Raw genomic sequence first — 22,449 nt, forward strand, 5'->3', positions numbered from 1 at the left:
CCAAACTTCCCTAGCATGCAGGGTTGTTCTGGCTGTGTCTCTCAGTTTCCTCCCCTCAGTCTCCTCTTTATAGGCCATGTCAGCAGGACCATCCCATCCAGGCAATCTCAGCTCCTTCCTACCACAATCACCACGTGCTATCTTCACAGCACTCCCCATCCCACCAATGAGGAGAGACTGGAAACAAGCACTGGGAATGGAGCCCGTCTCTCCCTTACGATAACATAAAGCACTGCCTATTGAACAAGAGTGGCGGGAGCTTTATGTTGCCATAAGGGAGAGAAACTTTAAAAGCTCCCAAACTTTTTCCACAGATAACACATTAACAGGTTGTCATCGCATGGCCCATTTCCCTTCCACAATGCAGTCACCCAGCCTACCTCCTCTCCTGTGTGCAATTGTAATATCTCTGTGGCCATGACAGCCATTCTCCCACACAGAAAAAGATTTTCAACTGCCTTAGGCGGGGGTCCATTTTGAAACATATACATCTCCCTGTCTGCTGTGGTCTTTGTTTCATTTTCCCTCACATCTGTTCTGCGCCTCTCAGCTGGAAAGGAAAGCTGGCTGCAGGTGAACATCAAGTGTGCCACTGACCACGGTTTTAATAATGGTCACTGCCCCGAGCTGTCATCCAGGTATTTCTTTGGTTAACCTTGAAAGTGGTTTCCCTGCTTTGCCAGCCAAAGGCCTATGAAGCCCTGAGACCGTGCTGAGAGGAATTTGAGTCTGATGGGGTTCAAGCTGTGAACTCTGACCTGGTGTAGTTGCCAACTGGGTAAGAGTCATCCAAAGGCAAAGCATAATTACAGGAGAGTTCTTGTATATTTTGTGGCATGAACGAGTCCAATTGCAGGATGTGGCAGGAACCTGCCTCGCTGCCTGGCCAGCTCTGCTGTCATGTCTAACCAGGAGAGGGATGATAACTAACAGCTGGTGATGAAGGTGTGAGGCGTGGCTCCTGAAACACAGACTTCCACCTGTGCCTGGTTCTGCCAGAGGGGGTTGGAGAATGTGCCCCATTCACTCAGCTGGTGGAACTGCTACCTTTGTGCCTCACCAAGCTTCCTGGTAGGAGGGTCTGGGGCCACAAAGGGCAAATGTGCCTGGCTACATCACAGGCTCACCCTAGTGCAGGGGTTCTCAAACTGGGAGTTGGGACCCCTCGGGGGATTGTGAGGTTATTGCATGGGGGTTCATGAGCTGTCAGCCTCCACTCCAAACCCCGCTTTGCCTCCAGCATTTATAATGGTGTTAAATATATTTAAAAGTGTTTTTAATTTATAAGGTGGGTCACACTCAGAGATTTGCTCTGTGAAAGGGGTCACCAGTACAAAAGTTTGAGAGCCTGCCTCCAGCTGGCTGGAACAGCTGTTCCCCTATGGTGAGGCAAGGAAGGTCAAAAGGCAGAGTGGAGGCTGAGGAGTAGCACCCAGGCACCCAAGCGTTGGAACAAAGGAAAGGGGGGGGGGGCTGAGAAAGCAGCCCAAATAGGGGACTCCACACCAGGCATGGCATTCTCTGCTCTCCGGCAGGAATAGGCTGTAGCACTCAGCTTAAGTGGAGACGCAGTGTCCAATTACACATGCGGTGCCTCGTTGACATTTCCCAAATGGCAGCCTCCTATCCTGGCGCTCTGGAGGGGAAAGGGGCGGGGTTAATTGGCTTGACATTCACAAAGGGTGTGTGTGTGTGTAATTGATACAATTAAGAGCCTGCTGCCCTCCTTGTCTGAGTCTGCAAGAGACAAAGGCAGGGTCAGATTGACCAAACCCTTCTTGAGAGCCAGCAACAGCAGATGTGGTCATGTCCTAGTTAATGGGAGTGAACTAACTGCAAAGCTGCTGCTGCAGCTAAGACCAAGCACTGCGAATCTTCAGAGTGGGCCGTGTCAGGGGTAAGGGTGCATCTGCACCATAGTGGGCTCCATTGGCTTGCAGGCTAAAGTGTTGCTACTCAGGGTTGAGATGTTGAACCTGGAGCTCGCAGACAGCACTTCAGCATGCTCTCAGCCTAGAAGTAAGGGGTCGAGATGTGCACCTGGGTTTCCCATAGGGCAGTGCTATATGCTAACCACATCCATTTAACCCACTGGAGGCCAACAAGTAACACTCCAAGCCAGCAAAAGGCAGGCATGGGGCGCACCCTGGAGCCCAACGGTGTTGTAAGCAGCACGTTCCACTCACAGGGAGCGACAGGGCTCAGGTGTTCAGGGGCACAGTGGGATTCCTCTGGCTGCTTGTGCTGTTGCCATGATGACCGGCAGCAGCTTTTGCAGCTGTGTTGGCTCTTTTTGCTTTGCTTATTGATTCCCTTTGCTTTCCAAGGGGCTCAGCTTGGATTTGACAGCTGGATCCAGCAGGGACATGACTGGATGTGGGGGTGGGAAGAGGAATACAGGAAGGAGATGGGTTCGGGACCTCTGGTGTGGAGAGGACATGAGGCAGTGCAGCTGGGGCAAAGGCTCTGCTAGGTTTAGCTGGCCAGCACAGCAATGCTATCCATGCCTAAACGAATCCCTGATGGAGGCAGCCAGGCGCACGCTGGCTGTGACACCGCAGGCCACGTGCTCCTCAAGGGGCTGTCCAGGGGAAACAGGCTGCTGGCCACAGAAGCAGACGCAGGCAGGCCTCATGCTGAGTCATGCATGCTCCTTGCCCGACTTCCATTTCCCAAAGGTGCCCTGCCATGGAGTCAAGACCAGCTTGAGTCTTCTTATTTGTTTTTCTTTAAGGGCTCTGACAGCCGAGTGCTGGTGGTGATGTGTTACCAAAAGGGAAAGTAAGAGAGGATGCGGGGTGCTCATTGCAAGCCGTTTGACCCCTGGGATGGAGCTGACAGCATGTAGAAACCACAGCGCTCTTCTCAAGGGCTCCCGTCGTTCTAGGGGCTGCTTGGAGCAAGCAGGGGTTAAAGCCAGGGATAGTACAGAGCCCCTTCCCTAGAAGCATGAGACCTTCTACAATGGCATGTAGCCGATCTGCGACTGCTAGCAGCAAATCTCTCCAATGGCTGGTGATGGGACGCTAGTTGGGGACGGCTCTGAGTTACTACAGAGAATTCTCTCCTAGGTGTCTGGCTGGTGAGTCTTGCCCACATGCTCAGGGTCTAACTGATCGCTACATTTGGGATCAGGAAGGAATTTTCTCTCGGGTCAGATTGGCAGAGACCCTGGGGTTTTTCACCTTCCTCTGCAACATGTGGCATGGGTCACTTGCAGGTTTAAACTAGCATAAATGGTGGTTTCTCTGTAACTTGAAGTCTTTAAAGCATGATTTGAGGATTCCAGTAACTCAGCCAGAGGTTAGGGGTCCATTACAGGAGTGGGTGGGGGAGGTTCTGTGGCCTGCAATGTGCAGGAGGTCAGACTAGACAATCATGATGGTCCCTTCTGGCCTATGAGTCTATAAACAGAGCTATATCTCCTCTCCCTTTCCCCAGTTTGAGGGAGCTCTGTTCCCCTTGGGGCCCTGCTCTGCTCTGGTTGATAAAGTGAGTGCTCCCCAGGCAGGGGAATTGGAAGTGGGAGCAAGAGGAGATGGTGCCTGGCTGGGAGGTTCCTGGGACTCCTCACTTCCTTCCAGGGTGATCACTGAATAGCACCTGAAGTTGGGAGAAAGGGAGGTGTCCCAGACAGAAGTTCACCTATCTGCCTCATCCAAGTCAGTGGCTTCAGTGAACTTTGGTTCAAGCCCAAGGAAGAGCTGTCCCTGTGCTCACTGAAGGGAGAGGGAGAGGAAACCTACTTATGCCAGCTCCTTTCCCATCTACAGCAGGAGGGTGGTGGTGGGGAGAGAAACATATTTCCCCACCCCCAAACAACATTAAGGAGTTCTGGGTGAAAGGGTATGTTGGTGGAGTCCCGCTCCCACTTGCTGCACTTAATAACACCGTAAGCCTTAAAATGTCTGGAAATTAATGGATCCCATCAGCTCCTCACTGCGATATAATCCTCACTCACGCCCTCCCTTCCCACCTGACTCACCCCACCCACACACCCTTCCTTTGCCACTTGGTTTGTGCTGTAATCACAAAGTGCCACTGGATTTCTCCTGTTGACTTTATATATTGTTTACTGAATGTGCAGTTCAGATTGTGAAAGGGACACAGTCCCAGGGTACAGCAAGCTAGGGCAGCCTGTGATGGGTGCTCTCGTTGCGTGATACATTGGAGGAGCAGAAGAGTATTCCTGTGACTGGAGTGGAATGATTGATGTCTTTGGGGGTTATGAAATGTGTTGATTACAGGGTGCTGGGTTATGTAAGCGTGACTAGTATTCTCTAGCTCCTATTGGATGGAGTTTTGTTGTAATCAGGAGTGCTGGGGTGTACATTACTGTTGTTCTGTCTTGCAAATGAAATTCTATAGTTAGTCACTTGTTGTTGGTTTTTTTTAAACATTGCACTTTTTTGGTAAATTTTTGGGGGCAAAATTAAGACTGGGTGGGATGAGATTTATTACAGTAGTGCTGGTTAGAGACTAGCCTAGCACTTGGGAGATCTGGCTCCCTGCTCCACCAGAGATTTCCTGGGGGACCTTGGGCAAGTCATGTAGCCTCTCTGTGCCTCAGTTCCCCATCTGTAAAATGGGGCTAAGAATACTTCCCAACCTCGCATGGATATTAACATTTGTGAGCAGCTCAGCTACTAGGGTAATGGGGACCAGACAAGTAGCTATATAGGAAGATGATCTCTACCCTAAAGAGTTTAAAATCTAAGGTCAATTCAAAAGTGCTTGTGATTTTGGGTGCCTCCATTTTTAGATACAGAGCTTGACATTGTAAAGAGGCTTGATTTTCAGAGCATGGGGGTGACTCGTGGCTGGGACATATCTCTTTCATCAGCCCTGGAGTTCCAGGTTGCTGTGGTTTGCAGCATGGCGACAGTTCTGGAGTTCTTAGATGGCCCTGGAAGGCTGTTATAGGGCCATATTGCTGCACACCTTGATGAAAATGCTTGGGTCCTCTAGGATCATTCTGCTAGAGGAGTAGGACTGCTAAAGCCAGAGAGCGCAAGCAGCCACTTGAGAACTATTGTGCGGTCTCAGATGGCCCCCTTTACAAGTTTGTGCTCAGACAGGAGCACCAAATTTTGTCATAGTGAGGGCCATGGTGCCAACTTGCTGAGGATTGACTTGATTTGTTTAAAACGAAGCAGGTGCCCATATATATAGGTTGGACTTTAGGAAAAATTTCCTAACTGTCAGGGTGGTTGAGCACTGGAATAAATTACGTAGGGGGGGTTGTGGCGTCTCCGTCATTGGAGATTTTTTAAGAGCAGGTTAGACAAACGCCTGTCAGGGATGGTCTAGAATACTTAGTCCTGCCATGAGTGCAGGAGACTGGACTAGATGACCTCTCGAGGTCCCTTCTAGTTCTATGATTCTATATTTCATACAGAGTAGTGCTCCCCAGATACCACAGGTGCCAGCATGCAGACTTGTACCAGACTGCTTGGATCACCATGGGGCACTGAATGCAAAGACCGGTCATCTCTATGAGCCACAGTTCAGGCTGTCGTGGTTAGGGGAAACTTGCTGGCCTGGACTCACCTCACACTTACCCTTCAATCAGGAGTCTCTCCACTGAAACACGCCAGTGGAGCTACACTGCTGTAAAACCAGCATAGCTGAGAAGAGACTCACAGTGGCTGAGTCATGGCTGCATCACTCAGCTGTGTCCCATCACCAGGCCCTGCACGAGATGTGGTGACATGAGCACTGCAGGCGACTTAAGTGTCATTTAATTAAAACAAATAAACAAACTGTGGAGTCCTGAGAGCTGTCGCTACAGGCGGTGAGACAAACAATGGAAAAGGGGAAATGCTGATTCTGATGCTTCCAGAAGCAGCGTGGTCCAGTGGGTCAGTCACTGGACAAGGACTTGGGAGAGATGGGTTCTGTTCCCAGCTCTGCTGCTTGGTGACCTGGAGCTAGTTACTTCGCGTTGATCTGCTTCTGTTTCCCCTCCTGCTGTTTGTCTTTGTCTTCTTCACAGCAGGGACTGCCTCTTGCTCACTGTGTGTCTGCACAGTGCCTGGCACAGGGAGGCTGTGATCTAAGTCGGGGGTCTAGGTGCTACGGTAATATAAACAATAAATAACAGCAGCACATGTAGGGGCCCGCTCCATCTCAGTGTAACTAGCCATGGGAGATCGGGTGATCTCATCACAGCGGGACTCGGGAAGTGAGAAACTTTCATTCATTCCTCTGTAAAGTGCCAGCAATGAGAAATTAGAAGAAAGATCTGTGGGGACTGCAAACCATGGGGATTTAAGAGTAAAAAGTCATTCTGGGGTGTGGCCAGAAATACAGTCTGGCCCTCAGTGGCATTATGCTGTGGCTTTAATAGAAGGAGCTGTTCATATTAGCCCTTTGGTTAAACATGGGGCAGTCGCAGAGTTGCAGATATATCCTTGGTGCCAGGGCCGACTAACTGAAAGCCAAGAACAAAAACCTGCTCTGGTGTTTGAAAACAGAGTTGGTTACTAACTCCCACAACTGCCTCCCTGTGATCCCCTAATTCCGGGTCTATTTCCCTCACAATTCCAGATCTTGTTCAACTACACAAACACACACCCCCCCTTCTTGTCCAGGTCTCCTCCTCCCCCCAGTGCTCCTATCAGCTCTCATTGTGTTCCCATCCTTTGTGATCTTGTTCCAGATCTCTCCCAACAAACTCCATTATTCCCTCTTTACCTGTTTCCCCCCCACTCCTCCTCCACACCCGTGTTTGCCTTGTGCCAGGTTCCTATTAATTTGCCTTGTGTCAGGTCCCCTCCCACACACCTTTCTGAGTTGGGTTGTCAGCCCCTGGCTGCCTTGCAGAGTTCCCAGCATAGCCCATAGCTATGTTCAGACCTGCTGGGTTTGCTCAGGGGCAGGACAATGAAATGGAATACTCTGTATCGATTTTCACAGCTGGTTATTAGGAAGTCCCTCGTGGGCCAAGGGACACATGACCGACACTGCCCTGTCCAGCCTTGTGCTCTCCCCCTTGGCCCACTCCCCCTCCAGCTCAGCATGGCCACCCCTCACCGCTCCCTACTCCTAACTTTCATCTCTGCTCCTTCATTTTTAACACATTCTGCTTTCTCTCTTCCCTCATTCTTTCCCTTTGCCTGGCCTGGGTTCTTTCCTTCATTACCTGCCCCAGTGGTAGAAATGCAGAACCTCCCCCACCACCCCATTTTATGTAGGTCTCCCATCTATTATGTCCTGGAAACTCCATCCACCTCCACAAATCCACCCTGCCTTCCTGACCAGGACTGTGGAACTACCAAAGCAGGAACCATCACAACCTCACTCAGTCCACCTCGGGACAGACAGAGCCTGTTGTGAGTGGACCCTATCACTTGGTCCCACATGTTTCCAAGCTAACTGGGCCTGGGCAACATCCAGTCATTGTTTTTAGCGCTGGGACTGTAGGACACACTCCCAGGCTCAGACCTTGTCTGACATCCTTCCTTAGGATATTGTGCACCACTGTCCATCTGCCCTAACCCTGAAATTGAGACCTCTTAAGCCCCCCAGTCACATGTATATAATCTTCTAGAGCTCCACCAAGGCTGTGGTCTCTGGGCTTCTAGTTTAACCCCCTTCAGGGAAAAAGTGGCAGGAAAGTGAGGAACACAGGCTTAGCAAAGGAATTTCTTAACCACAGATACTTTACTCTTAAAGCACTTGAGAGTTACAGATCTTTGAAAACAGCATAAGTCCTGGGATGCCTCCTCTCCACTGGTCTGAGCTGACCCTTTCCATGAGTCCAAGGTCAGTTAGTGTTTCAGGCTGGCAAGAGGCCCTGCTGCCCTCTTGTTCCTGCAAGCCCTTCAATTCTGTCTTCATGGTCAGGTTCCCTTGCTCAGAGCAGCACCCAGCTCATAAATTGAGTCTCTGTCTCATTGCCATGTGCTCAGATGGAAAACTCCAGCTGCTTTCCTCCCTTGTGGGTCCTCTGTGTAGCAAATTGGAGAGTTCCAGATTTCTGTCTTGGTGGCTTCTCCATGAGAGTCTAGCAAGGGGTCAAGCACCATTCTTGGGCAGGGCTGCTGTCTGGGATGCTATTCAATAGGCTTGCCTTGGGCAAATTCAGATGCGTTCAACACGTAATACAAAATGGAGCTCATCATCTGATACGGACATACCCTACTCTATCACAGGGACCAGAAGCCACCTTTCACACAAGATTCAAGGTGTGCTAGCATATAGCTGTGAGAGTTTGAACTGGTTATATGTGGATGTCTCATTAGAGGGAACATGCTCAATAAACCTGATGGTTATTTACTTTGATACCATCCTATGGTAATCCTAAGCTCTCAGGATTCAAGGAGGCACATTAGCCCTACTCTGTTTCTTGAGGATCTTCTAATACCTGTGAATCACATTTGCTCTGTGAAAAAATGGGGCTATCCAGAGCTCGTGATGTATGTTAGTTCATGCGTGCCCAGCACCTGTGGGCCAACAGATCTTGTATATATCGGCTCCCTGTATTGTGAGTGTGCCCCCCGGCCTCTGCTGGATGGAATCTATCAGCTTTGACAATGTGCCCGGAAAGCACTTAGCACTGTGCTATCCTTACCATAAATGAAGGATCATAACAATGATGTTCAGCATATCATTAAGGCTGAAAAGTTAAACACCACAAGTCAGGCTATTAAACATTTATGCTTCTTAGATCAACCAGGGCTGGTTCATCTCGTGGACTTGCAATGCCTACCTGTATAAGCGGTTACATTTGTGCCTGACGCACCATAGATACAATTATTAATAATCAAAATAATTGTATTTGTATTACAGTAGCACCTCAAAGCCCCGACTGTATTTGGGGCTCATTGGGGTAGGCATTGGATACAGCAAGGGACAGTGCCAGTCCTGGAGAGCTCACAGTCCAAATAAACAAGACAGAAAAAGGGTGGGTGGGGAAACTGAGGCACAAAGAGAGGACGCAAATTGCCTAAGGTTACCCAGCAGGCAGGGCTGAAATCAGTCATTACGAGGTCCTAGGCACGATGAGTGGGGATTGGGGGCGGGAGGTGATCAGGCCACATTTGAGTGCGTGGCGTTGCAACCTGGCACACGGGGTCGCAATACCACTTAGGTTTGGCCCAGCCAACCCTCCATCGCGACAGAGGAGCAGCCAAGCCAAATATCAGTGAGTAGCATTGTGACCTGGTGCATAGGGTCACAGCACTGCTTGGGTTGGTCAATCATCAAATTCGGGGCCTAGGCACATGCCTAATTTGTGTCTGCATTCATCTGGCCCTGCCAACAGATCAGTGACACAGCTGGAAATAGAGCTCAGGTCTCTTGATTCCCAGGCCAGTGTCCAGTGTGGCAGCGTTAGCGTTGCTATGGAAACAATAATGTTGGATTTTCCTGACTTCTGTGCATTTTATTTCTAGAGTCAGACAATTAAATCAGGATTCCACGGCAACGCTACTGCAGCCATACTGCCCCCGCGGCAACATACTGTACTGCATTTGGGTACAAAAACAAGAGCATGCACCGCAACATAAATGTTACATGTATGCAGAGTGCTGCTGCCCCACGCTGGGGTTGCACTGCAGCTTATCCACAGATTCCATGGCCATCAAGTCTCGTTGAGTGATTCTTGCATCTAGCCCAACAATCTGAATGCTTCTGATGTACGTGTGTGTGTGTAAATTCATCATCATAATAATACAATTTATTTATATTGCAATCCCACCCTCGCAAAAGTGCCCAGGGTGCTGAACAACACTCATAAAAACAATTTATCCTTCATTAATAAAAGAACACCCCCAACAAAATTACAGACGAGGCAGGTAAACAAAACCAGTCAGAACAAAACAACTAACCAGCAACTGTGGCAGTCATTTAACAGCACCTCTGGGGAAAAAAATGGTCAGGCCAGTCCCATTCGAGCTTTATAGACCAATAAAGCTCATTTATACCGAGTCCACTATTGAACAGGCAGCCAATATAAAGAAAGCAGCGCAGGCTGAATATGATCATGATAGCTGCAACACATTAGCAATCAAGCTGCTGCATTCTGAAGGAGCTGCAAGTGGCAGATCAGCACTCAGGGAATTCCAATAATCGAGCCCGTAGGTCGCAAGGGGAGGCATTGCCCTCACCATGTGGTCACAAGGTAAATAAGGGTGCAACCTGTGCAAATTCTCAACCTTCATGCTGCACTAGTTTTTTTTTTTTTCATTTAATTGCCCCGTTTTGGTTTTCAAAGGGGTGGAGGGAAAAACAAAACAAAAAATTGATCGAGGTTTTTTCCCCTCTCAGGACAAAAAAAAAATGTTATTTTTGGGCTGAGAATGAACGTGAGAAATTGCCCCCGAAGGGGTAAATTTTTTTCTGACAAGTACCATAAAATTGGGGGTTTGGATGAAAGTACATCCTTAGCCAGGACTCTTATCCAGCACCACTAGCATGAAGTTAACATGCATGGTACCCAGAATCAGACAGGGCAGACACATCCCAGGCTTCCATGTGAGCTGGGTCTATTTGAACCATAGCCCATTGGAAAGGCAATTGCAGGACAACAGCTCTTCCTCTTGCCATGTTACTTGGCTCTCTTCCTGCAGTGACTACAGGGGTGCTGGAAAAATTTGTATCAGTGGTTGCAACCTGTGGCCTGTGGGCTGCATGTGGTCCATCAGGGTAATCCACTGGTAGGCCATGAGACACTGTTTACATTGACCGTCGGCAGATACGGCCGCCCACAGCTCCCAGTAGCCGCGGTTCACCGTTCCCGGCCAATGGGAGCTGCAGGAAGCGGTGGCCCACACGTGCCTGTGGCCTGGGCCACTTCCCGCAGCTCCCATTGGCCGGGAATGGCAAACCGCAGTCACTGGGAGCTGCGGGTGGCTGTGCCTGCGGACAGTCAGCGTAAACACTGTCTCATGACTAGAGGATGACCCTGATGGGCTGCGTGCAGCTCGCGGGCCGCAGGTTGCCCACCACTGATTTGCACAGTGGGGGTGCTGAGAGCCATTGAACCAAACTGTAAACCCTGGATATGATGGAAACCACTTCAAGCCAGGGGGAACCCCTAGTTCCAGCACCTATGTGACTTCACCTCGGTTTTGAAGCCTTGCTGGGAAAACCCAGAAGTGGCGCCAGAGTTTCTGGCGCCCTAGGCAGAATTCGGGGGGCGGCATTTTGTGCGCTCCCCACGGGGTGTGCGGGAGCTTCCGGTTCCACTCCCATCGCGCCGCTGAAGAAGGACCCTCTGCCGAAATGCCGCAGGTGACAGTGGCAGTCATTGAGCTGCTCAATTGCCTGCTGCTGTTTTCCACGGCACGTCGGCAGAAGGTCCTTCTTCGGCGGCGCGATGGGAGTGGAACCGGAAGCTCCTGTGCACCCTGTGGGGAGCGCACAAAATACCGCCCCCCCAAATCCTGGCGCCCTAGGCGACCGCCTAGGGTCACCTAATGGAAGCGCCGGCCTTGGCAAAACCAGGCATTCTGCTCTCTGGGCTCTGGATATTTGTCACCCTGCACTGGAGAAAGGATGATTTCAAGCCAAGAAACAGACCCAGGGACAGGAATTTAGCCACTGGGTCCCTCATCTATGAGAAAAAGGGAAAATCTATTTGTCTGGGACTTGTGCTGCTTGCCTAAATCCTGGACACACATCTTAAAGAATGGACCCTTTCACCTCCTTGCTCCTCAGAGGATAAAACTGTTTCCTGTTTATTCTGGGGACAGCTGTGCATTCAGAGGGGAGAGCTGGTGTACTGTGACTTCCCGGGCTGCTGTTTGGAGTTGTTTTTCAGGGATTATTTGTCTGTTCATTTGGGTTTTCAGCAGCTATTGAAATTTATCCCTTTAGGAACCTGGAACTCCCAGCCAGCTCTTGGATGCCTGGGTCCAGGGAACACTCACTATCCCCTCAGCCTGACCTGTTAGATAAGGGATCTCTTCAGAGGAAAGGCAGACTCTTTGGGCCAGATGGAGCTAGATCCTTGTGCAGGAATGCAGCTGCATCTAAGGAGCCTCCCTACCCTCGTGTACCCTGTGCAAGGGCCTTTCACAGTGGCATTCCCTGCGCTCCAGGGGGCCCCTTGGGACGGTGGGCTTGCACTGCACCAAGGTGGGCCAGGCATGATAAAGGCCTGATAAAGGCATGATAACAGGCATGATAAAGGCCTTTTGCAGTAATGCTGGTACATTGTGTAAAGGAGAGGGAAAGCCTGGAGCACTGAGGGAAGCTCCCTGCAGTGAGTCCCTGGGGAAAAGTGAGCCAAGGAATGGGAGGGTGGGGAAATCATCAGAGAAGTATCATCAAGTCAGGGGCCCAGTTCATTACTGCACCACATCCCTTTTATGGTGTCTCTACTGGAGTCAACGAGTCAGAAATAGAGTGGAGCCAGCCCTTGGGTAATTCCTGATATAGGGGGCTAGTGTACAACCACCCTAGCTGGCCCTATGCCACTCCCACATGGGATGCTTTAGCATGTTGGATAGGAGAGGATGGGGCTGAGACCAAGTGCTGCTTCACTCCAGGTATTCCCTGTGGCTGCAGTCACCCCTTGGTCCTGTGGCAGCAGAGTGCAATTGGAGGCAGCCTTCAGATTTCTGTATCCCGCACTAGAGGCCAAAATGGCTCTCAGCTGGTTCAGGTTAGGGGAGGTGCAAAGGTGACTTAAAACCATCTTTGCCCCCGCCACCCACCTGCAGGCTCACCTCTCAGCCTTTGCATAAGAACAGCCATACGGGGTCAGACCAAAAGTCCATCTAGCCCAGTATCCTGTCTTCTGACAGTGGCCAATGCCAGGTGCCCCAAAGGGAATGAACAGAACAGGTAATCATCAAGTGATCCATCCCATCGCCCATTCCCAGCTTCTAGTAAACAGAGGCTAGGGCCACCATCCCTGCCCATCCTGGCTAATAGCCATTGATAGACCTATACTCCATGAACTTATCTAGTTCTTTTTTGAACCCTGTTATAGTCTTGGCCTTCACAACCTCCTCTGGCAAGGAGTTCCACAGGTTGACTGAGCGTTTTTTGGGGGGGGAGTCTTTTTGTTTGTTTTAAACCTGCTGCCCATTTAATTTCATTTGGTGACCCCTAGTTCTTGTGTTATGTGAAGGCATAAATAACACTTTCTTATTTACTTTCTCCACGTCAATCATGATTTTATAGACCTCTATCATATCCCCCCCTCCCTCTGTAGTCATCTTTTTTCCAAGCTGAAAAGTCCCAGTCTTATTAATCTCTTCTCTTATGGAAGCTGTTCCATGCCCCTAATCATTTTTGTTGCCTTTTTCTGAATCTTTTCCAATTCCAATGTATCTTTTTAGAGATGGGGCCAGGGCAACCACATTTGCACACAGTATTCAAGATGTGGGCGTACCATGGATTTATATAGAGGCAATATGATATTTTCTGTCTTATTATCTATCCCTTTCCTAATGATTGCCAACAGTCTGTTAGCTTTTTTGACTGCCACTACACATTGAGTAGATGTTTTCAGAGAACTATCTACAATGACTCCAAGAGCTTTCTTGAATAGTAATAGCTAATTTAGACCCCATCATTTTACATGTATAGTTGGGATTATGTTTTCCAATGTGCATTACTTTGCATTTATCAATACTGAATTTCATCTGCCATTTTGATGCCCAGTCACCCAGTTTTGTGAGATCTCATTGTGACTCTTTGCAGTCTGCTTTCAACTTAACTATCTTGAATAGTTTTGTATCATCTGCAAATTTTGCCAGCTCACTGTTTACCCCCTTTTCCAGATCATTTATGAATATGTTGAACAGCACAGGTCCCAGTACAGACCGCTGGGGCACACCGCTATTTACCTCTCTCCATTCTGAAAACTGACCATTTATTCTTACCCTTTGTTTCCTATCTTTTAACCAGTTACTGATCCATGAGCGAACCTTCCCTCTTATCCCATGACAGCTTACTTTGCTTAAGAGCTTTTGGTGAGGGACCTTGTCAAAGGCTTTCTGTAAATGTAAGTACACTATATCCATTGGATTCTCCCTTGTCCACATGCTTGTTAACCTCCTCAAAGAATTCTAGTAGATTGGTGAGGCATGATTTCCCTTACAAAAATCATGTTGACTCTTCCCCAACAAATTGTGTTCATCTATATGGCTGATAATCCTGTTATTTACTATTGTTTCAACCAGTTTGCCTGGTATTGAAGTTAGGCTTACTGGCCTGTAATTGCCAGGATCACCTCTGGAGCCTTTTTTGAAAATTGGTGTCACATTAGCTATCCTTCAGTCATCTGATACAGAAGCTGATTTAAATGATAGGTTACATACCACAGTTAGTAGTTTTGCAATTTTACATCTAAGTTCCTTCAGAAATCTTGGGTGAATATCATTTGGTCTTGGTGACTTATTACTGTTTAGTTTATCGATTTTGTTCCCAAACATCCTCTAATGACACCCCAATCTGGGATAGTTCCTCAGCTTTGTCTCCTAAAAAGAAGGCTCAGGTTTGGGAATCTCCCTCACATCCTCGGCTATGAAGACTGATGCAAATAATTCATTTAGTTTCGCCGTAATGGCCTTATCGTTCTTGAATGCTCCTTTAGCATCTCCGTCATCCAGTGGCCCTACTGGTTGTTTAGCAGGCTTCCTGCTTCTGATGTACTTAAAAACATTTTTGCTGTTACTTTTTGAGTCTTTGGCTAGCTGTTCTTCACATTCTTTTTTTGGCCTTTTAAATTATATTTTTACACTTCACTGGCCAGAGTTTATGCTCCTTTCTATTTTCCTCACTAGGATTTAACTTCCACTTTTTAAAGGATGCTTTTTTGCCTCTCACTGCTTCTTTTACAAAGAGTCCAACTCTGGTGTGGGAATCAACTGGGCTTCAGGGATGTATTTATTCCTCCCCAGCTCTTTCTGATCACCCCATTTCCCAGGAATAAACAAGAGAGGTAGGTTTGAAACACACTGCTGTTTGGCTGCAAAGAATCAAAGGTAATTTCACGCAGGATGGAGACAGCCCTGCCACCTCAGATGTCACTATGCCTCACTTCTCACAACAAGATACCTCTCACAAACACTTCCTTTCCCTGGTCTTGCCTAAAAGGACTGTGTTCTTCGGGTTTGTTGCTGTTTCTAGCCAAATGCCAAACTGACCCCGATTCAGAAGCAGTGGTGGCCAGTGACCCAGGCAGCGGACTTGTACATGACACTGCTTGCGCAGTTGACTATGAATTGCTGTGATGGAATAAAAATCAAAGCCTGACCCCCCTAGTGACCCACACTTGGCCACTAGAGTCATTAGCAGCCCGGAATTGGGGCACCAAGATATAGCGTGTAAAAAAGGAAATGTGTCTGGCTATCCAAATGAATCAATTGCAACATGCAAACAAGCAGGAGCCAGCCCTGGTTTGCAATCTATTAATCAACCTTATTTCCCAATAGCTTCTGCTATGCTCAGCATCCCCCCAGCTGTGTGAGATTAGGGACTCACAGGGATATCTTACCACACACAGGCTGCAGTGGTTTGTAGTGTCTGGAATGTCCCTGCCAAGCATCAGCTGCTCATGCCTGGTTTTGGAAGAGGGTGGTTGATGCATTAGCTGAGAGAATGATTTTCTGTACTCAGTCATGCCTCACATATGCCAGATCCTACTGTACTTCATGTTATCCCACCCATGTTATCAGCCCTTTCAGTAGCACAGATATGGATAGCTGGTTTTGTGGGCTTCATTGTCCAAAGATGAAAGTTTGGGTGCACGTTACTCTTTATATGAATTATCAGTATTTATTTATCAGAATTAGAACAGCCGGGGTGCTGCACGTCAAAACGGAGCTGCACTGACACCCATAGAAATAGGGAGGTAGGCTAAGACTGACATAGCGGGGGATGCTGCAGATCAAGGCTAGGTTCATTGGTAGAGACTGAGGGGCATGGACAAGGCTGGAATAGCAGCAGGGCAGCAGTGAAGAGCTTTTGCAGAGCTGGGTGGGGAAAGCTTGTGCAAGGTCTGTCTATACCATTTATGGGTCTTATCAGAGCAAGGCAACACTTTTCATGCAAAACTTTGAAAAATGCAGATTCAGGCTGATTGCCACAATTCAGGTCAATTTGGGTGAATTTTCATTGGAAAGAAAAGAAGAAAAAATGTGGAAATGTTGCAACTGTATATTAGGATCCTTGCAGGAAAGGGTCGCTAGATGGATAAAGTATTATTTTTCTACTATTATATTTATTATTCTTTATAATATATTATGTTAGATTTTTCCCATGTTCTAACCTTGGTGCCACCCATTGGGATCCTGCTGTGTCCTTTGTCACATTGTACCACCTGCCACTTTAGCACTGTTTCCTCTTATAGTTCCTTCATCCCACCCTTCTTTTATTTTATATATATATTAGCATTCCTGGTGCTTCATCCTATTGTATTATAAGCTCCTGCAGAGAACAGACCTCATCTTGCCACATATGCACACAGCCAAGCACTTCCATGCAAAATGAAATGTTGTTACCTCGGCAACAAAAGTTTTGAAGTCAGGGAAGAGTTCTGAACAAACCAATTGTGATGGAAAATGATACCCGGAATGAATGTGCCATGTTGCTATGGCAGCCAGAATACTTAAGTGGAACTTGGTGTGTTGAAAATATAAAAAGATTAAGCAAGTCCAACAAACTTTATAGATTTGCCAGGTAGCTGCGTAATGCCAACCACATGACATTTATCTGTCACACATGGCTTGTGACTGAGAATAACACTTCCTAAACATTGCAGGCGTCTCTTATTAATCTGGCATACGGCTAAATGAGATTGCAGTTTTTGTTAGACGCTCTCCGGTAGTATTGCTCTGGGTTTTGGCTGTTCCACATCTGCCCCGTCTTTGAGGTTCTTTGAGTTCCTTACTTGTCTTGGGTTTTGTTTGTGGTTTTTCTTTCTGTTACCCACTGTGCTTTCCTCCCAGAGCATCAGGGGGGTTTAAAACACCTGGCGATTTGTTCAAAAGACCTGGATTTTTCACCTGCTCACTAGCAATTTATGCTTTAATTTTTTAACATTGGGCGTGTGAGTGGTTTTAAGAATGTGGCCCTGCTTCACTCAGCTCATAGTCCTGATCCAGAGAGGCTTTTCCTCCACTACCTATAAACATACTCTTAAATCATCTGGAAGGAGGCAGCGGCATAATCAGCCTGCACTGGAATCCTCTGTCCCCTGGAATGGACTGTGGGTGCAGCCCCTGGGAAGGAGAGGAGAAACCTGAATTGGATTCCTATGACCAGCTGGAACGGATTCTGGAAGAAGATTCTGAACTGGAGCTGTGTGCCCTGGAGTGAACTCTGAATGACAACTCTGGGAAAACCTGGCTCTAAACTGGCTTTCTGCATCCACCTGGAGTTGCTTCCTTTGCAACCAATGGGGAGGAGAGAGCTGTCACTGGATTACTGTGCCCTATTGTTACTTTTTATATGAATGATCAGTATTTATTTACTTTGTGCTTCTGATAATGCCCACAACATGCTAGGAACTTTCAAACACAAAAGGAGACATCCCTACCTCAGAGAGTTCACACTCTAAAAATGCAAAGCCAATTTTAAAAAAGGGCTGCAACATACAAAAACATTGTCCAGGAGATGATTAACCATATCATGATAAGATGAAGTTTTAATGGGACTGTGTGTGTGTCTGTGTGTTGGTATTTAATGTTATATGATTTTAGTGTTATATTCATGGCATACAGACAGAGAAGTTAGATAAAAAGCATAAAAACTACTCTTTCAGGAAGGTTGCAAATTAACACTACTTTATTTCTTAAAACCCAGAACTTTTATCACCGAAGAACCAAAACCAGAGAGAGGCAAAGCAGGCTGCTCCCTAAGGCACAGAAGCACAACTAGCCCCATGTTGCTCAAGGTCGGCTCTTAGCACCTTGGCTCTACTAGATCCAGATTGCTCACTTCCCTACAGAGACCCCCTAGCCTGCAAGGACGAGGACAAAACGCATTGCATTTAAAGTGACAGATTATGATTTTAATACACTTTCCGTGCACCACACTTATGCCCAGATCCTGCAACTAATTCCACAGGGGTGGACCATCATGGACTGCAGGGCACAGGATCTGCTCACACAGTTCTCATTGCGGGGTAAATACATTATATTATCCTACAGCCATTCCACTGTAGTGGCTATAGAGGTAAGTCTGCCCAAGGGATTCGAAATCAGAGAGACCTTGTGGAATGAACTCTGGGGGGAACCCCCAGAGGGAAGAGGGATGTGAATGTCTGTGGCTTCTTGGCATGGATTGAGACCAGGTAGCTAGGATCAGGTCCATACACACTGCAGAGACTACTAGCTCTGAAATCTTCCAGCCCAGCTTTAACATTCACAGGGGTATATTTTTCTCTGATCAAAGGTTCCCTAGCTGCTCCCATTCTGTCTCGGTCGAGCTAAGCACACACCTCTCCCTGAAACGTTCCTCTCTAACTAGAGAATTAAGGAGACCATTTATGTTGAGCGGTTTGTAGTGGACATCACCATTTAAATTGTTAATTTAATTACTTTCCCTTGCAATGATTTCTAGTCTCTTTCCCCCCCCCCACTTGACAGTTTTATTATGGAAATATTTCTTTTCCTCTGGGCTCTCTTTTCTGCCTCCGGTGCGGCACTTACAATAGGACTTCTTGAGGTTTTATCTCAAGTAGGTCAACAGAGGGATTGGCTTATACAAAACATCTGAGGAGACAGCTGGGGTAAAAGAAAATGTTAAATATTTCATAAAGATACATTGTGTTCTGCTCCCGTCGCCTCAGCTCTCCCCTCCCCCCGCCAGCCTTCTCTTTTGTTTTTACTGCCTTTGATTCTGTGACAGAGCAATGAGAGAGTACAGATTCTTCTGTCGCATACACTGGCATTGCAAGCTTCATCACAGCAGAGGTCTATCAGCACCAGCCTTGGATCCTCCAGTCAGCTGAGCTTCCTCATGGTGGTGTCCTGCCAGTCCCCGCTCCAGACTCTGGTGCTGCGAGCTTCCGAAGCAGCAGTGCCTTGTCAGTGCCAGCCCTGGACTCGAATGTGAGCTTCTTCAACAGCAGTGTTGTGTCACGGGCTGTTGGGCCTCTTGTAATCTGAGCTTCCGTTCTACTCTGCGTATTATTTATGGCTTACAGAGCACCATGGCTATGTACGGTGCTTACAACACAGATAAAGATGGCTTCCCTTACCCAAAGAGCTTACCGTTCTGATTGGGGCCTCTAGGTGCTACCCCTATACTAACAATAAACAATCCTAAATTAAGATGAGACCCAAAGTAGGAGATGGTAGTCCAGAGATAGGTAGGAGAAGAGCGAGGACAATGGGATAATGTGGTCACAACCATCAGGGCTAGGTACATATGTGATATGTAAACCCCAGAAGTTCAGGGAAATAGAACTCCCTCTATAGAGAAAAAGAGGAAAATCCTGTTAAGCCAATGTCATTTCCATAACATATATTGTTACTTACCCATAATTCCACATACTGTGTTTTGGTGATTTGGCTGGAATGCCCCTGTTCGGCCTCCATATAAATTGATTGTTATGGTAATCGTACTCCTGAAAGGGAACAGGAAATGTGCAGCGGGCCCTTGTTTGGGAACAGGGTTCAATTCACCCGGAGATGGCGGAAGGTTTTGCTATAGAAATCAGAGGCTCTACTGCAGGTCCTCAGTCCCAGGGGCCTGTACTGCTCTGGGTTCTGCAGGACTGGACTTGAAGATTTTGATTCCTGTGTGGAATGGTTCTGCAGGACTGGACCAAGCTGAAGTTCAGAGATGAGTGAAGAGCTGGCTTTGCTGCAGAGCCTGCCTGGACCATGGTGGCTCGGTATTGGTTCTGCCTCAGCATATGGGCCTGAACTAGATGACTATGATTCTCTGCAGGGAGGCCCAACTGGACCGGTGGCAGCAATGCACAGGTGAGGCCACAGAGTTTCAACAGGCATCATTGTAGAGATGATTGCATCTAAGACCTACCAGACCCACCACAATAGAGCTGATGTCATAGAGCTGGACCAGGTGGTATGGCGTAATGATCTGGCCTTCTCTGGTCTGGAGCAGCTGGTGAAAGAGAGCCAATCCCCTGATAGCCCTTGCTACTCCTGCATCTAATTGGACCTGTGACTGCGGTTTTAGAGGGATGGGGCTTGCTATGTGGCTAAAAGTTCTGGACCCAACAAGCCAGGTAATTAATACATTGGAACTGTGGGGCTAACCAAACTCCTGACGCACCGATTGGGTGTACATACATAGGGTTTCTTTGTTTGGATTTTTTCCTTCTCCCCTACCAGGGGCGGCTCCAGGTCCCAGCACGCCAAGCGCGTGCTTGGGGCGGCATGCCGCGGGGGGCACTCTGCCGGCCGCTGGGAGGGCGGCAGGCAGCTCCGGTGGACCTCCCGCAGGCATCCCTGCGGGAGGTCCACCAAAGCCGCGGGGCCAGCAGACCCTCCGCAGGCACGCCTGCGGGAGGTCCACCGGAGCCGCCTGCCGCCCTCCCGGCGGCCAGCAGAGTGCCCCCCACGGCATGCCGCCCTGCTTGGGGTGGTGAAATGTCTAGAGCCGCCCCTGTCCCCTACAGATAAAAAGTACTTGTGGTTCCATGTTCCCAAGCTCTCCTGAGTGCCAGCAAGTGGGGAAGAGCCACCTGCAATGACGACCAGGGAAGTAGAATTTTAATTTCCCAGAGCCAGAAGCAGACAGGGCATGGCTCTAGGTGGGGCTTGAGACATCTTTCAGTTTATTTTAGAAAAGCACCACTGCACCGACTGTACCCTGCTCTAGTTGAGTCCATTGGCACCTGGCAGAAGGGCTCCACACACCTCCCTTTGAAATGAAAATTAGGTTTTGCAGAAGCGGAATCTGTCACGGGGACCAGATCATTATGTGAAACAGGTTGGATCCAACCCACAGACTGGGTTTTTGACACCCCAGTCTGAGATTCTGGTGAGCTGAAACTGGAAGGGTTTAAATATAGAATCTATGTGGGAGGAGATAAAGAGAGAGAGGAGTTGAAGATGACACCAGGGTTTGGAGCCGATGGGACAGGGAGGATGGCGGTATAGTTGACAGTTTCAGACAACGGCGGAGGCGAAGATTCGGGAGGAATGATGAGGAGCTCAGTTTTTGCTTAAGCTGCTTGTCTTCACTTTCAAGACCCTTCACAGTCTATCCTCACCCTCTATATCAGCTCTCATTCACTACCAAAATGTCAATTTCCACTTCTAATCAGTCCATGATACCAGCCTCCACTGCCCACTCATATTGTCAAACAAGCACCTTCGTGCTTTCTTCCATGCTGCCCTCCTCCCCCAAACACACACACGGGAGTGCAAACATTCACAGAGCTGCCTCATTATCCTCCATCAAACCCCTCCTCCAAACTCTGCTTTGCCTACAAAAAAACTTGACAACAGTTAGGCTGCTGGTGTGCTGAGACCACAGCTTGTAGTTCTGACCAATACTGTCTCACTGTACTCCCCCCATCTGTCTGTATCCATCTGTTGTCTCTTCTCCTATACTTGAATTGTCAGCTTCTTGGGGCAGGGACTGTCTTTTTGTTCTGTGTTTGTACAGCACCTGGCACAATGGGGTTCTCCTAGCCATGGTGGCAATAATAATAATTATATAATAAATAATTGATAGGTTGCAGGGGGTTGTCTAGGAGGAGATATGAGAGATGCAGCTGGAAATGCATACCGGAGGCGAAGAGGAGGAGTCAGGGTTGGAGAGACAAATGTGAGAGACATTGGTGAAGGATGGTAATTAAAGCCATGAGAATGGATGAGGTTGCCCAGTGACCGAGTATTTGTGTTGAGGAGCAGGAGGGTGGGCAGAGTACAGACCCTTGTGGGACAGTGTCAGGGTTTAACCCCTATCACAGCTGCAAGGTAAGGGATAAAACCCCTATTAGTCATGCTCCACACCTGGGGAGCGCAGGGGGCTGATTAACTAATTGCCTCCTGGCAAGAAGAGGCGGATCTAGGCCTTTAAGTAGACGGAAGGCACTCTGTTGAGATGGGAAGACCCTCCCTCTCTCTGGGAAAGGCTTGGAGTAGATAGGCTAAGGAAGGCTACAGGACAGGATTAGGCCCTGTGGTGGGGCCTAGAAAAAGGGAGCATGATTTAGGGAGAGACAGTGGACAAGGCAGGTCTCTTCTATGGAGGGACACTTACAGGGAGCAGAGGAGGCTCCTGGATGAGGGAGCCCTGAGATTGGGTTTATAAGCAGAGAAGACTTCAGTAGTCCAAGAGGGCTGAAGAATTATTCAGTTTCATTTACACTTGCTTATGATATGCCAGAAGGGGTCTGAACTTGGGTGACTTGGCCAGAGAGCTGAGTCACAGAAGATCTGGGGCCAGAGGCAGACAGCCTGCAGAATGTTCTGGAACCGCAGATAGCGGCAACATCCTGCACCGCTGCAAAGGGTGCTCCAAGGGTGAGTGAGTCCCACCAAAGGAGCCCAGACATAGCGA

The 22,449-nt window shown here is 48.3% G+C and overlaps 1 long non-coding RNA gene across 2 annotated transcripts; it reads left to right on the plus strand.

Moving 5' to 3' along the window:
* The first annotated feature begins 16,590 nt into the window (after positions 1 to 16,590).
* LOC120388255 lies at positions 16,591 to 19,170 on the plus strand. 2 transcript variants are annotated; one of them, XR_005590543.1, is made up of 3 exons: positions 16,591 to 16,834; positions 17,767 to 18,138; positions 18,814 to 19,170. It is a non-coding gene; the product is annotated as an uncharacterized LOC120388255 (long non-coding RNA). The 2 variants fall into 2 exon arrangements; XR_005590542.1 differs by having other exon boundaries at positions 16,596 to 16,834; positions 17,767 to 18,088.
* The last annotated feature ends 3,279 nt before the right edge of the window (positions 19,171 to 22,449 follow it).

The sequence above is a fragment of the Mauremys reevesii genome, linkage group 1 (genome assembly GCF_016161935.1).
Source record: "Mauremys reevesii isolate NIE-2019 linkage group 1, ASM1616193v1, whole genome shotgun sequence".
NCBI lineage: Eukaryota > Metazoa > Chordata > Testudines > Geoemydidae > Mauremys > Mauremys reevesii.